The sequence below is a fragment of the Artemia franciscana genome, chromosome 19 (genome assembly GCF_032884065.1).
Source record: "Artemia franciscana chromosome 19, ASM3288406v1, whole genome shotgun sequence".
Taxonomy (NCBI): Eukaryota; Metazoa; Arthropoda; class Branchiopoda; order Anostraca; family Artemiidae; genus Artemia; species Artemia franciscana.
In genome coordinates, this window is record NC_088881.1 from 25,869,313 (window position 1) to 25,883,126 (window position 13,814).

A 13,814-nucleotide genomic window follows, 5' to 3' on the forward strand; every position below is an offset into this window, starting at 1 on the left:
GGATTAGATATTAATTTCACATTTTATATATATTTTTTTAAAAGTTTCTTTTGCACCCCTCCCCCCAACAAAAATTTTGGTGGCGACCCTAGGATTTATGCATCAATTTCTACCTCACCTTTTCTTTATCTCTCACTTAGAACTAATTATGTATTTATCTGGTGGCTGAATGAGAGCTGGGATGTTTTGGCATTAAAATGCACCCTTTGAGGTATCTTCGTCCCTTCCAAACTACAAAACAATCAGAGAGCCGTATTGTAGAAGTTTAAGTGCCTTTTAAGTTTTGTAATTTGTCAATTGCTTACAGATAGTATTTATTATTGGGAAACATAGGGACATTTTTTCTTTAGTTTTTTGAACCTCAGTTGGTCCAACACATGTTTTACATTAGGTCATAGTTTTCTTATACGTCTATGGTTTCCCTTGGCCCAAGAACTTAAAGCAATAAGCTTCAAACTGATAAAGGACCCCTTTTTAACGCTTCATATCCTGGCCCTACCCCCACCCCCCCAAAAAATGTGTCCCCTTGGCAGAAGGAACTAAAACCTGTGAGCCAATCGGAAACAAAAACTTTTAAGCCCATTTTTAGTGGGCTGTACCCCCGTTCTATTTTCTGTACAGTATGGTATCTCCTTCAAGTCGTTTGAAATGTTTGCTTGGGTCTTTTTCAGGGCAGCCAATTTTCAGCTGGGACACAGACCACTAAAATGGTGCCTAAGAATAGTTCAAACTCCTATTTTCCTGATACATTGTAAGGAATAGATGTAAGAGGTGGGGGCCATGCCCTTAAACTGCATACTTGCCTTACCTAAACCATGAGGACAGTTAAGAAATTTTCTTATAACTAAAAAACAAACCCTAAAGCCTGATGAATATTTGGCGTAGAAAGTTTAGCTAAATATTGAGCATTATGGCGACCTTGTGCCTAACTCTGTCATTTCGAAGTCTATTCATTTTTGCATAATAACAATTGTTATATTACAAGCCGTAGGTTGACAGACGATTAGCCAGCGCCATAATCCATAAAGCATATCACTATAATTGAACATCTAAAGCCCTAACGTCCGCACTATTTTTTTAGATTATTAGTTACTTTAGCTTTAAAAACTCGCATAAATATGCCTTTTTTGAAAATGACGCAAAACAGAATAACTTAGACACGTGTCTCGGACCAAGATGTGTCATCGAAGTGGGCCTTTCAGCCTCCTTTATGAAAACATAGTTATATTCCTTTTCCCAACCCAATTCATTAGTCAGGGTTTGTTGAAGCTAGATCCTTGGAATCGGGAGGACTACCATTCTTTCCTCCCTCTCTCATCTTCTTGTTCTTCAGATTAATTTAAAAAAAGTTTTTTTTTCAAATGAAAGTAAGGAGCAACATTAAAACTTATAACGAACAAAAATTATTACGTATATGAAAGGATGCGCCCCTCGTCAATACCTCGCTCTTTATGCTAAAGTTCGAAATTTTATTCCAATTCTTTAAGAATGAACCCAGATCGCAAAGGCCGGTTAATTAGAACAAATAGCTCTTTTGAAAGTACTAGAAAAAAAAATTAAGCGTAGAGAAAGAGGTATTGCCGAGGGGGAGCAACCCCTCATATACATAACAATTTCTGTTCGTTTTAATTTTTAATGTTGCTCCTTACATTCAGTTGAAAAACCCTCTTCCCCGAACCCCCCACCAGAAAAATCCCCGCCTGTATGTTTCCCAATAACCAATACTATATGCAAACAATGGGCGAAGTTCATAACTTGCAGGCATTCCTCCGGGGACTGTGGGGCATTAAGTCGTCCCCAAAGACATAGTTACTAGATTTTTCGAATATGCTGAATAAAATGGCCATCTCAAAATTTTTATCCTTTGACTTTGGGGAAAAATAAGCGTTGGGAGGAGGGAGGGGTTCTTGTTACCCTTCAATTTTTGTTCATTTAAAAGGACACTAGAACTTTTAATTTCCGTTCGAACGAGCCCTCTCGCAACATTCTAGGACCACTGGGTCAATAAGATCACCTGGGGAAAAAACAACAAATAAACACGCATCCGTGATCTTTCTTCTGGCAAAAAGTTCCAAATTCCAGATTTTTAAAGATAGGAGCTTGAAACTTCTACAGTAGGGTTCTCTAATATGCTGAATCTGATAGTGTGATTTTCATTAATATTTTATTATTTTTAAGGGGTGTTTCCCTTTTTTTGGAAGGTAGGGCAAATTTTCTCAGGCTTGTAACTTTTGATGAAACTTATATATCTAGAAGGAGCATTAAAATCCAATTCTTCTGATTGGTATCAAAATTCCGTTTTTTAGAGTTTCGGTCACTACTGAGTAGGGTCGCTCCTTACTTACAGTTCGTTACCACGAAATGTTTGATTGTAGCGCTTATAAGTAAGGTCTATAGCTAGCTACTCTACGCACTCTGACTCAGAATCACAAGACTCTGAGCATAGGGGAAACTCAATCCTTTAGAATAGTAACTTTCAGGCGAAAGCCTTTCCCTTAGGAGGGATAAAACTATAGTCTTCTAACCTGAAACTGGAAGCCTAGCTGCTTCACCGGTGATGTGTTTGAAGCGATTGAAAAAACTGTTATTTGTCACTATTGATATTATCTTGCATTACTCGGTTTACGTTATTGGTTTGCACAACATGGGCAATGATGTTAATTCAAGAAAATTTAGAGAGGGGAGGGGGTGCACACTGTATTTTTCGAAATCTATGAACTTCGTTCTTTCTTTTCATGTTTTTCTAATAAAATACCAAAATATTTTATTTTATTTTTAATCTAAGGGGAAAGATGCCCTCCTATCCCCTTAATTAACTCCCGCTGGATATCGGTATGAAGCATTCACACGGGGCTAATTCTGAAAATAATCCTTTTTAGGGCTTGTCTCCCCCTCCCTTGGAACAAAGACTCGGATACCCTCTCCTTGCTAAGGTCGAAATGACTGAAGTACATCGTCAGCACTCTGTTCCGAGAAGGAGGGAAGGTGGGAAGGGTAATTTCAAGGTGGGAAGGGTAAAGAACAAAAATTCCAAGACGTCGCATAATCGATTTTTTCTTGCTTGGTGGAGAGGGGTCATAAAGAGTATATCTTTTCCTAATTACACCATTGTAAGATACATTTGGGATTTACGAAAGTAGTAATTAATAAAGGAAAATACCTTTAATTTGTTAATCTAGTTATAACAAATATTCTAGTGTGCATTCCATACCATTGCACTCATGAAATACGTTTCCTTCCAAATCCACAAAATCTTAAAAAGAAGCCCGTGGACAATTCTTTATCTAATCTCACTTCAAACTTTTTGTTTGAAACTGGCACCATTTTATTAAAGCAATGTCAATAAAGTAAATGAATAACAAGATTAAAACAAACCAGGAGACAAGTTTTAATTTTTTTATTCTTCGGCAGTAGTTCTGCCGTAGACTCAGCTGAAAGACTACGCGATGACTAATTAGGGTCAGCAAAATTCATTACTACAACTAACGACTCGCCGCAGCACCAAGCCACCTGAAGCCAACACAGCTACGCACGCTCCTCCTCCATCCCAATTTATTTAAAGTCTCCCTCTTTACACCCTCCCAGGAAGTTCCCATTTATCTTAAATCTTTCTTTATGACATCCTCCCATCCCAATCGCCGACGACCTACTATCCGTTTAGCCCTAGACGTTTGGACGAAAAGGACAATCTGCAAAACGTGCTTCATCCGCAGAATTAATTATTACAGGAAAAATAAGAAATATCGTAAACTAGCCTAGTGAAAGTGGGAATTTATGGGAACTGTAAAATGATACAATATATATATTTTTTTTAAGCCCAATTCATATCTATGGCCTGCGTTACGAACACTTGTCACTTTAGGTTTTAATCGAAAGCTATTCCACCATGCTATAAATCCGATCACTTAATTGTGCCTAGTTTCCGCTATGATTTGCTCCAGTGTCACACTGAAAAATTCAATTTACCCAATTCCCCACACCTTCTTAGCACCGACATTGGGTAGAGATTAAATAAAAAAAAAAAAAAAATTTTTTAGCTGAAAGTAAGGAGCGACATTAAAACTTAAAACGAACAGAAATTACTTCGTATATGAAATGAGTTGTCCCCTCCGCAATCCCTCGCTCTTTACGCTAAAGCTTTTAATTGTTTTAAAAAGTAGAATTGTGGCAAAGAGTCAAACTTTAGCGTAAAGAGCGAAGGATTGCGGAGGGGACAACTCATTAAGTTTTAAGTTTTAATGTCGCTCCTTACTTTCAGCTAAAAAAATTTGTTTTTTTTATATTTAATTTCTGAACGTTTTTGAATTATTGCATGTTTGTTTTTGGCTCTCCGCACATAAATTATTAAAATGAAATTTGTATATTAATTCTTTTTTTGGCTAAATGGCTTTCTCTTAGTTTTGATCAGACGATTTTGAGAAATAAGGGGTGGAGAATGAGGCCTAGTTGCCCTCCAATTTTTCGGTTACTTAAAAAGGCAACTAGGACTTTTAATTTTTAATGAACGTTTTTATTAGTAAAAAATATACGTAACTTAAGAATTAACTTACGTAACAAACTTTCATAACCTTATATTTGTATTATGTATACGAGGGGGTTTGTACCCTCGTTAATGCCTCGCTCTTTACACAAAATCGTAAGTTTTGTCCCAATTCTTTAAGAATGACCCCTGAATCAGAAAGGCCGTAGAATAAATAGTTGAAACTACTAAAAATACTTTAGCATAAAGAGCAAGGTATTTATCTCCTCCTAAATACCTCGCTCTTTATGCTAAAGTATTTTTAGAACCCCTCATATGCGTAATAATCTCTGTTCGTTTTAAGTTTCAATGCTACTTCTTCCTTTCATTTGAAAAAACGTTTTCATGTTTATTTTTCATTGTTTTCTTATAGGAATGCTAGAGAATCCTGCGCCCTTGTCATTGCTTTTTCTTCCTCCATGACAGATTCCTCGAAGGAAAGATCCTCCAGCATAGCCCCCTCTCCTCAGCCCCACCCCCAAACAAAATAAAATCCCCCTGAAAACGTCTGTACACTTCCCAATAACCAATATGTAAACACTGGTCAAAGTTTGTAACTTGCAGCCCCTCCCCCAGGGATTTTGGGGGAGTAGGTCAACACCAAAGACATAGTTATTATGGTTTCGACTATGCTGAACAAAATGGCTATCTCAAAATTCTGATCCGTTGACCTTGGGAAAAAAATGAGCGTGGGAGGGGGCCTAGATACCCTCCAATTTTTTTGGTCACTTAAAAAGGGCACTAGAACTTTTCATTTCCGTTAGAATGAGCCCTCTTGCGACATTCTAGGACCACTTGGTCGATACGATGACCCCTGGGGAAAAGAAAAAAAACAAACAAATAAACACGCATCCGTCATCTGTCTCCCTCTTGAGGGAGAAGGAGTGGAGGTGTGCACTTTAAAATACCTACCTGGGATATGCTTTAGCCTGTGGACCCATCCCCGAAAGTTTCATTTTCCTAACCTAACCCCTTTCCGAGATTAAATAAAAAAAACAAGTTTTTTAAATGAAAGTAAGGAGCGACATTAAAACTTAAAACGAACAGAAATTACTCCGTATATGGAAGGGGCTTTTCCTTCTCAACGCCCCGCACTTTGCGCTAAAGTTTGACTCTTTCTCTTAACTCTACATTTTAAAACAGTAAAAAACTTTAGCGTAAAGAGCGGGACGTTGAGAAGGAAAAGCCCCTTTCATATACGGAGTAATTTCTGTTCGTTTTAAGTTTTAATGTCGCTCCTTACTTTCATTTAAAAAACTTGTTTTTTTTTATTTAATTTCTGAATGTTTTTGAATCAATGCAATTTTTAATTTTGGCTCTCCGCAGAGGAATAATTAAAACGAAATTTGTATATTTATTTTTTTGGCTAAATGGCTTTCTCATAATTTTGATCGAATGATTTTGAGAAAAAAAGAGCGGGGGAGGAAGCCTAGTTGCCCTCTGATTTTCGGTTAGTTTAAAAGGCAACTAGAACTTTTAATTTTTTACGAATCTTTTTATAAGTAAAAGATATACGTAAATTATAAATTAGCTTACGTAAAGAACTTTTGTATTCTCATGTTTTTATTACATATATGAGGGGGTTCGCCCCCTCGTCAGTACCTCGCTCTTTACACTAAAGCTTAAATTTTGTCCCAATTCATTAAGAATGACCCCTGAATCACAAAAGCCGCAGAATAAATAGTTGAAATTACTAAAACTACTTTAGCGTAAAGAGCGAGGTATTAGGAGGAGGTAAGCTCTCATATGGGTAGTAATTTCTGTTCGTTTTAAGTTTTAATGCTGCTGCTTACTTCCAGCTGAAAAAAAACTTTTTCATATTTATTTTTTAATTGTTTTTTTTTAAGTAATGCTAGTAAATCCTGCGCTCCCTTCATGGAAATTTTCTTCCCCCATGACAAATTCCTCGATGAAAAGTTCCCACAGCATATCCCCCTCTTCTCAACCCCTGCCTCCAATCAAAAATTCCTCTTGAAAACGCCTGTACACTTCCCAATAACCATTACTATATGTAAGCACTGGTCAATGTTTTGAACTTTTAACCCCTCCCACGGGGACTGTGTGGGAGTAAGTCGTCCCCAAAGACATAATTATAAGGTTTCTTGACTACGCTGAATAAAATGGCTATCTCAGAATTTTGATCCGTTGACTTTGGGAAAATAATTAGCGTGGGAGGGGGCCTAGGTGTCCTCAAATTTTTCCGGTCACTTAAAAAGGGCACTAGAACTTTTCATTTCCGTTAGAATGAGCCCTCTCGCAACATTCCAGGACAACTGGGTCGATACGATCACCGCTGGAAAAAAAAACAACAAATAAACACGCATCCGTGATCTGCCTTCTGGCAAAAATATAAAATTCCACATTTTTGTAGATAGGAGCTTGAAACTTCTACAGGAGGGTTCTCTGATACGCTGAATCTGATGGTGTGATTTTCGTTAAGATTCTATGACTTTTTTTTATTCTAAAATAACGCAAATTTTCTCAGGCTCGTAACTTTTGATGGGTAATACTAAACTTGATGAAACTTATATATTTAAAATCAGCATTAAAATGCGATTCTTTTGATGTATCTTTTAGTATCGAAATTCCGTTTTTTAGAGTCTGGTTTACTATTGAGCCGGGTCGCTCCTTACTACAGTTCGTTACCAGGAACTGTTTGACAAATTATATTGCAGCGCAACAAAATGTCAATTTCTGCCAGGGTGCTGCAGAAAAAAAAATTTGAACCAAAAAGGGTATAGATGCTATTGAGTGAAACTTCTGAAATAGCAAATTATCTTAGGAGCATCAAAGGTATACAAATAACGTCCCGATTCCGGAGGCCAAAGTCCCACAAGGTGGCTCGTTCATCCCTAAGGATGTGATCAGTCACTAAAAAATCAAACGTTATTATACACGATTATTTTTAAGCTTCATTTAACTAAGCTGGTTCATTTGGACTTCATTAGTTCATGCACAGTAATGTATAGTTGTGCACAAACTATTAGTGGGGAAGGGGGAGTAGTTGTTCCTTCTGATGGCATGAATAGGGAGCGTACCTTAAAATCAAAAATGCATTTTTAGCCCCTTAAAGGTCATTATTTCCTAATTTTAAGCGAGATTATTGCTAAAGCTAATACAAAGATTTACTGATGATAGCATGTCTCACATGAAGACTAAAGTATTCTTTATAATAGATAATCACTGTTCGGACACTATTATCTTCATTATTTTCAAGGAAGTAGTTGAGCTGAGTGAATAAAATTTGAGAGATTTCCCGGAATTGGTATTTGAACTGATTTCTGAAAGTTTCATTTTTTTAAAATAATAATAACTACCTTCTTTAGAATTTCCCTAAAATTTAAGTAATAACTCCTTTCTTTAAAATAACGTATAACATGTGCCCGAACTAATATCCTAAAATCTTTCGAGAAATGATGGGGAAAGTTCTACAAAAAAAATTCTTGAAAACTTTCTTCCAACCACTTGATATTAGTGAGACAGAATACTATATTACAAAATGTATATTCTATTGGTATGTCACTGTGATTATCTATTACTAGTAACTCTATTCTCCCAGACAGTAAAACTTAAAAAGAAAAGCTGACTAAGAAACCTGCCTAAAATTTTTGAACAACATATCCACTAAATTTGTATAAATATTCTTGTCCTTCGAGATCTGCTAATAGCGAACTCACCAAGGTTGGTTTATCCCACGTTTTAATTTTTTCTACTGTACTGTCTAACAAATATCGTTGTTAAAGAACTATTATTTCCATTCTTTTCCAATAAAATTAGCAGCTTGAATTTAGGGAATTTGGCCTCTGGGGGTGAAAGCAGCATCCAATTTTAAATCTCTATCAAACAGTTAGTGGTAACGGACTGTAGTAAGGAGCGACCCGGCTCAATAGTAAACGAAACTCTAAAAACAGAATTTCGATGCTAAAAGATATATCAAAAGAATCAGATTTTTATGCTGATTTTAAATATATAAGTTTCATCGAATTTAGTCTTTGTCATCAAAAGTTACGAGACTGAGAAAATTTGCCTTATTTTGGAAAATAGGGGGTAACAACCCCTAAAAGTCGTAGGATCTTAACAAAAATCACACCATCACATTCAGCGCATCAGAGAACCCTATAGAAAAAATTTCAAGGTCCAATCTACAAAAATGTGGAATTTCGTATTTTTTGCCATAAGACAAATCACGGGTGCGTGTTTATTTGTTTGTTTTTTTTTTGTTTTTTTTTTCCAGGGGTCATCGTATCGACCAAGTGGTCCTAGAGTGTTGCAAGAGGGCTCATTCTAACGGAAATGAAAAGTTCTAGTGCCCTTTTTAAGTGACCAAAAAAATGGAGGGCACCTAGGCCCCCTCCCACGCTCATTTTTTTCCCAAAGTCAATGGATCAAAATTTTGAGATAGCCATTTTGTTCCGCATAGTCAAAAACCATAATAACTATGTCCTTGGGGATGAATTACCCCCCCCCCCCCCCCACAGTCCCTGGGGGAGGGGCTGCAAGTTACAAACTTTGACCAATGTTTACATACAATAATGGTTACTGGGAAGTGTACCGACGTTATCAGGGGGAATTTTTGGTTTGGATGTGGGGTTCAGGGGAGATGTTTGGTTTGGATGGGAGGGTTCAGGGGAGATTTTTGGTTTGGATGTGGGCTATATGGGAGGATCTTTCCTTGAAGGAATATTTCATCGGGGAAGAGAAATTCAATGAAAAGGGCGCAGGATTTTCTAGCATTACTATTAAAAAAAAAATGAAAATATAAACATGAAAAAGTTTTTTCAATTGAAAGTAAGGAGAAGCATTAAAACGAACAGAGATTATTACGCATATGAGGGGTTCTAAAAATACTTTAGCATAAAGAGCGAGGTATTTAGGAGGAGATAAATACTTCGCTCTTTATGCTAAAAAAAATTTAAGTAATTTCAACTATTTATTCTACGGCCTTTCTGATTAAGGGGTCATTCTTAAAGAATTGGGACAAAACAAGATTTAGTGTGAAGAGCGAGGTATTAACGAGGGGACCTACCCCCTCATATATATAATCAAAAATATAATAATATAAAAGTTTGTTACGTAAGTTAATTCTTAAGTTACGTATATTTTTTACTAATAAAAACGTCCGTTAAAAATTAAAAGATCTAGTTGCCTTTTTAAGTAACCGAAAAATTGGAGGGCAAATAGGCCTCCTTCCCTACCCCTTATTTCTACAAATCGTCTGATCAAAACTAAGAGAAAGCCATTTAGCCAAAAAAATAATTAATATGCAAATTCATTTTAATAATTTATGTACGGAGAGCCAAAATCAGACATGCATTAATTCAAAAACTTTCAGAAATTAAATAAAAAAAACAAACAAGTTTTTTGAAATGAAAGTAAGGAGCGACATTAAAACTTTAGATCAATAAAAAACTTTAGCGTAAAGAGCGGGATGTAGAGGAGGAAAAGCCCCTTTCATATACGGAGTAATTTCTGTTCGTTTTAAGTTTTAATGTCGCTCCTTACTTTCATTTCAAAAAACTTGTTTTTGTTTTATTTAATTGTAACAAAGGACCAACTAACACAACTATCTGATATCTAGTCTTTAAACAACAACTAAATAGCCTGTCTGAAATTTGCCGAAATCACAACCAATTCATTTTTAAAAAAGTTTCGGCTATAGGAATCTAATAATGAGTGTATCATTTTACTATCTTTTCTAAGAGTCATATTCCTAAAATCTTTTTTTTAGATTATCACCTATCCAAATCTCCAGCTTGAATTCAGGGTGTCACTCCTCCTGGGGCGACAACAATTTCTGTCTCTTTCCTAAAACAATCACTCAAAATATGTGAAGCATGACCAGTCAAGGAGCTCAAGTACCATTGTGGAGGAAATGAAAAAGCGCAAATTGTTCTTGTCACTCTCCTGTATCCTTGCCAGTATATTCAAGTGAGTCGCAATAATGACGTCCTTAGCATAGGCATGTCATCTAATTTGTATAATTTCTTCAATTAGAAATTCTAACAGAAAAAAAAAATTCATTATGATTAATTGTATATTAGACTAGTAAAATTAAAATCATTATTACAAATATGCTGATATTGAAAAAATCCCCGGAGGTTCGAGAATTATTATGGTTTTAGTTTATGTTTGAATAGAAGAAACAAAATTCACTCAGAATTACTATTTTGTTAAGTTGGCTTTCAAACCAAATTTGAAAGCTGCTTTCCTCTGACCGAGAAAATTGTGTTTAAAAATACATAAAAACCTCTAGTGTATGCACTCAGGGGCGAATAAAGGGGTGTAAAGAGGGCCCCAGTTACCACCAGAAATGGAAAGTTCATTACCCCAAAAAGCCAAATCAAGTCCTGTTTTTTAAGTCGAAAGTGGTTGGAGTTCAACCAGCCCTTGTCCTAGGACCATTTATGATATCTGGTCCTTTTGTTATCCATTAGGACATCCAATCGACATTTTGGGTATCTATTTTGTACTTTTTCTGTGGCTGCTCAATTTTGCGCATGGGGGAATATTCCGGAGGGGGTACCGGCCCCAACTTCGTCAGTATTTTATCGTCACGCAGTTTCACACTGGGTCAGATCTGTAGTAACATTGGTATAACTTCAAATTTTTCTGGCCAAGAGCAAATTTTTCTTCTTGGGAAACAAGCATTATACAAAATACAATTTATTCGCTCAAAATTTTATTCATTTGATATAAAAAAAACAGAATCATACAGTGAAATAAGAAAGAAATAAATAATTAAAAGTAATAAAAGTCAAAATTCACGGTGTCAAAGAAGATACGTCTAAATTTTGAAGAACGTTTCTCGCTGAAAATAAGAAAAAAAAAACCAAACATTAAATAAGGCTTTCAGGTAGGTTATACCAAATACTATAAAAAGCTAACAAAAGTTATGACGAGTTCTATTTCTCAGTGCAAACAAAACAGGTAGTGTTGCCACAAAAACATGCACTATTGAGCCGGGTCGCTCCTTTACAGTTCGTTACCACGAACTGTTTGATTACTCCGTATATGAAAGGGGCTTTTCCTCCTCGTTACCCCGCTCTTTACGCTAAAGTTTTTTATTGTTTTAAAAAGTAGAGTTGCGAGAAAGAATCAAACTTTAGCGCAAGGAGCGGGGTGTCGAGGAGGAAAAGCCCCTTTCATATATGGAGTAATTTCTGTTCGTTTTAAGTTTTAATGTCGCTCCTTACTTTCATTTCAAAAAACTTGTTTTTTTTATTTAATTTCTGAAAGTTTTTGAACTAATACATGTCCGATTTTGGCTCTCCGTACATAAATTATTAAAATGAAATTTGCATATTAATTCTTTTTTTGGCTAAATGGCTTTCTCTTAGTTTTGATCAGACGATTTTGAGAAATAAGGGGTGGAGAAGGAGGCCTAGTTGCCCTCCAATTTTTCGGTTACTTAAAAAGGCAACTAGATCTTTTAATTTTTAACGAACGTTTTTATTAGTAAAAAAATATACGTAAGTTAAGAATTAACTTACGTAACAAACTTTTATATTCTTATATTTTTGATTATATGTATATGAAGGGGTTGGTCCCCTCGTTAATACCTCGCTCATCACACTAAATTTTGTTTTGTCCCGATTCTTTAAGAATTACTCCTGAATCAGAAAGGCCGTAGAATAAATAGTTGGAATTACTTTAAAAATTTTTAGCATAAAGAGCGAAGTATTTATCTCCTCCTAAATACCTCGCTCTTTATGCTAAAGTATTTTTAGAACCCCTCATATGCGTAATAATCTCTGTTCGTTTTAAGTTTTAATGCCTCTCCTTACTTTCAATTGAAAAAAACTTTTTCATGTTTATATTTTCATTGTTTTGTTTTTTTAATAGTAATGCTAGAAAATTCCCCCATGAAATATTCCTCTAAGGAAAGATCCTCCCATATAGCCCCCTCCCTGAACCCCACACCCAAACCAAAAAAATCTCCCTGATAACGTCGGTAGACTTCCCAGTAACCATTACTGTATGTAAACATTGGTCAAAGTTTGTAACTTGCAGCCCCTCCCCCAGAGACTGTGGGGGGTAAGTCATCCCCAAAGACATAGTTATTATGGTTTTCGACTATGCAGAACAAAATGGCTGATCCGTTGACTTTGGGAAAAAATGAGCGTGGGAGGGGGCCTAGGTGCCCTCCAATTTTTTGGTCACTTAAAAAGGGCACTAGAACTTTTCATTTCCGTTAGAATGAGCCCTCTTGCAACACTCTAGGACCATTTGGTCGATACGATGACCCCTGGGAAAAAAAACAAAAAACAAACAAACAAATAAACACGCACCCGTGATTTGTCTTCTGGCAAAAAATACGAAATTCCATATTTTTGTAGATTGGACCTTGACATTTTTTCTATAGGGTTCTCTGATGCGCTGAATGCGATGGTGTGATTTTCGTTAAGATCCTATGACTTTTAGGGGGTGTTACTCCCTATTTCCAAAATAAAACAAATTTTCTCAGGCTCGTAACTTTTTATGACAAAGACCAAATTTGATGAAACTTATACATTTAAAATCAGCATAAAAATTCGATTCTTTTGATATATCTTTTAGCATCGAAATTCCGTTTTTTAGAGTTTCGTTTACTATTGAGCGGGGTCGCTCCTTACTACAGTTCGTTACCACGAACTGTTTGATAGCAGGTCACCAAACCGTGGCCATCAAAGGTCAGGACCCCCTAGTGGGAGAGGGAGTGGAGGTAGGTACTGCAAAATACCTTCCCGGGATATACTTCAGCCTGTAAAACCCATCCCTGAAAGTTTCATTTTCCTAACCTAACCCTTTCCGAGATAGCAAGCAGTCACTAAACTTACCCAAAATACCTTCCCAGGGCATACTTTAGTCCATTGATCCTTCTTTGAAAGTTCTATTTTCCTGTGTCGGCCTCAAATAGTCCAAAACTTCTTAAAATATGAGTAAACCACCCGATATTGGGTTTTGAGTTTTATTCAAATTTCAACTCTCCCTCTCAGGAACGTCCTTTGCCCTTATCACTTCTCCTCCCTAAGGACAAATTTGAACACGTTTTTGGGGCTTCGACGGTCGAAATATTCCTTAATGACAACAAAATCTTACCTTTAATTTGCTAATCCGCCTATCCCTATTTGATATTTCACACAGCCAACCTCACATAAACTTATTTCTTTATTTTCCATAAAACTGCTGGAAAAATTCAAGCATGGTTCCTTATCTAATCGAACCTAAACACCTTTTGTACATCCTTTTGCATAAAACTGGCACCGTTGAATAACAATCAGACAGTCAGCCGCAGTTAGCAATCGTGGATGTGACT

General features: G+C 36.2%; 1 protein-coding gene across 2 annotated transcripts in view; it reads right to left on the reverse strand.

Moving 5' to 3' along the window:
• LOC136039478 (uncharacterized) overlaps positions 1-13,814 on the reverse strand; it is a 32,034-nt gene extending 18,220 nt beyond the window's left edge. The window contains exon 1 of one of the 2 annotated variants that reach the window (XM_065723260.1): positions 13,598-13,814. The gene's annotated coding sequence lies outside the window, so the exon portion shown is untranslated. Of the gene's footprint in view, positions 1-3,160; positions 3,308-13,597 lie in introns of those variants that run through there. The other variant, XM_065723261.1, reaches the window with a different exon arrangement.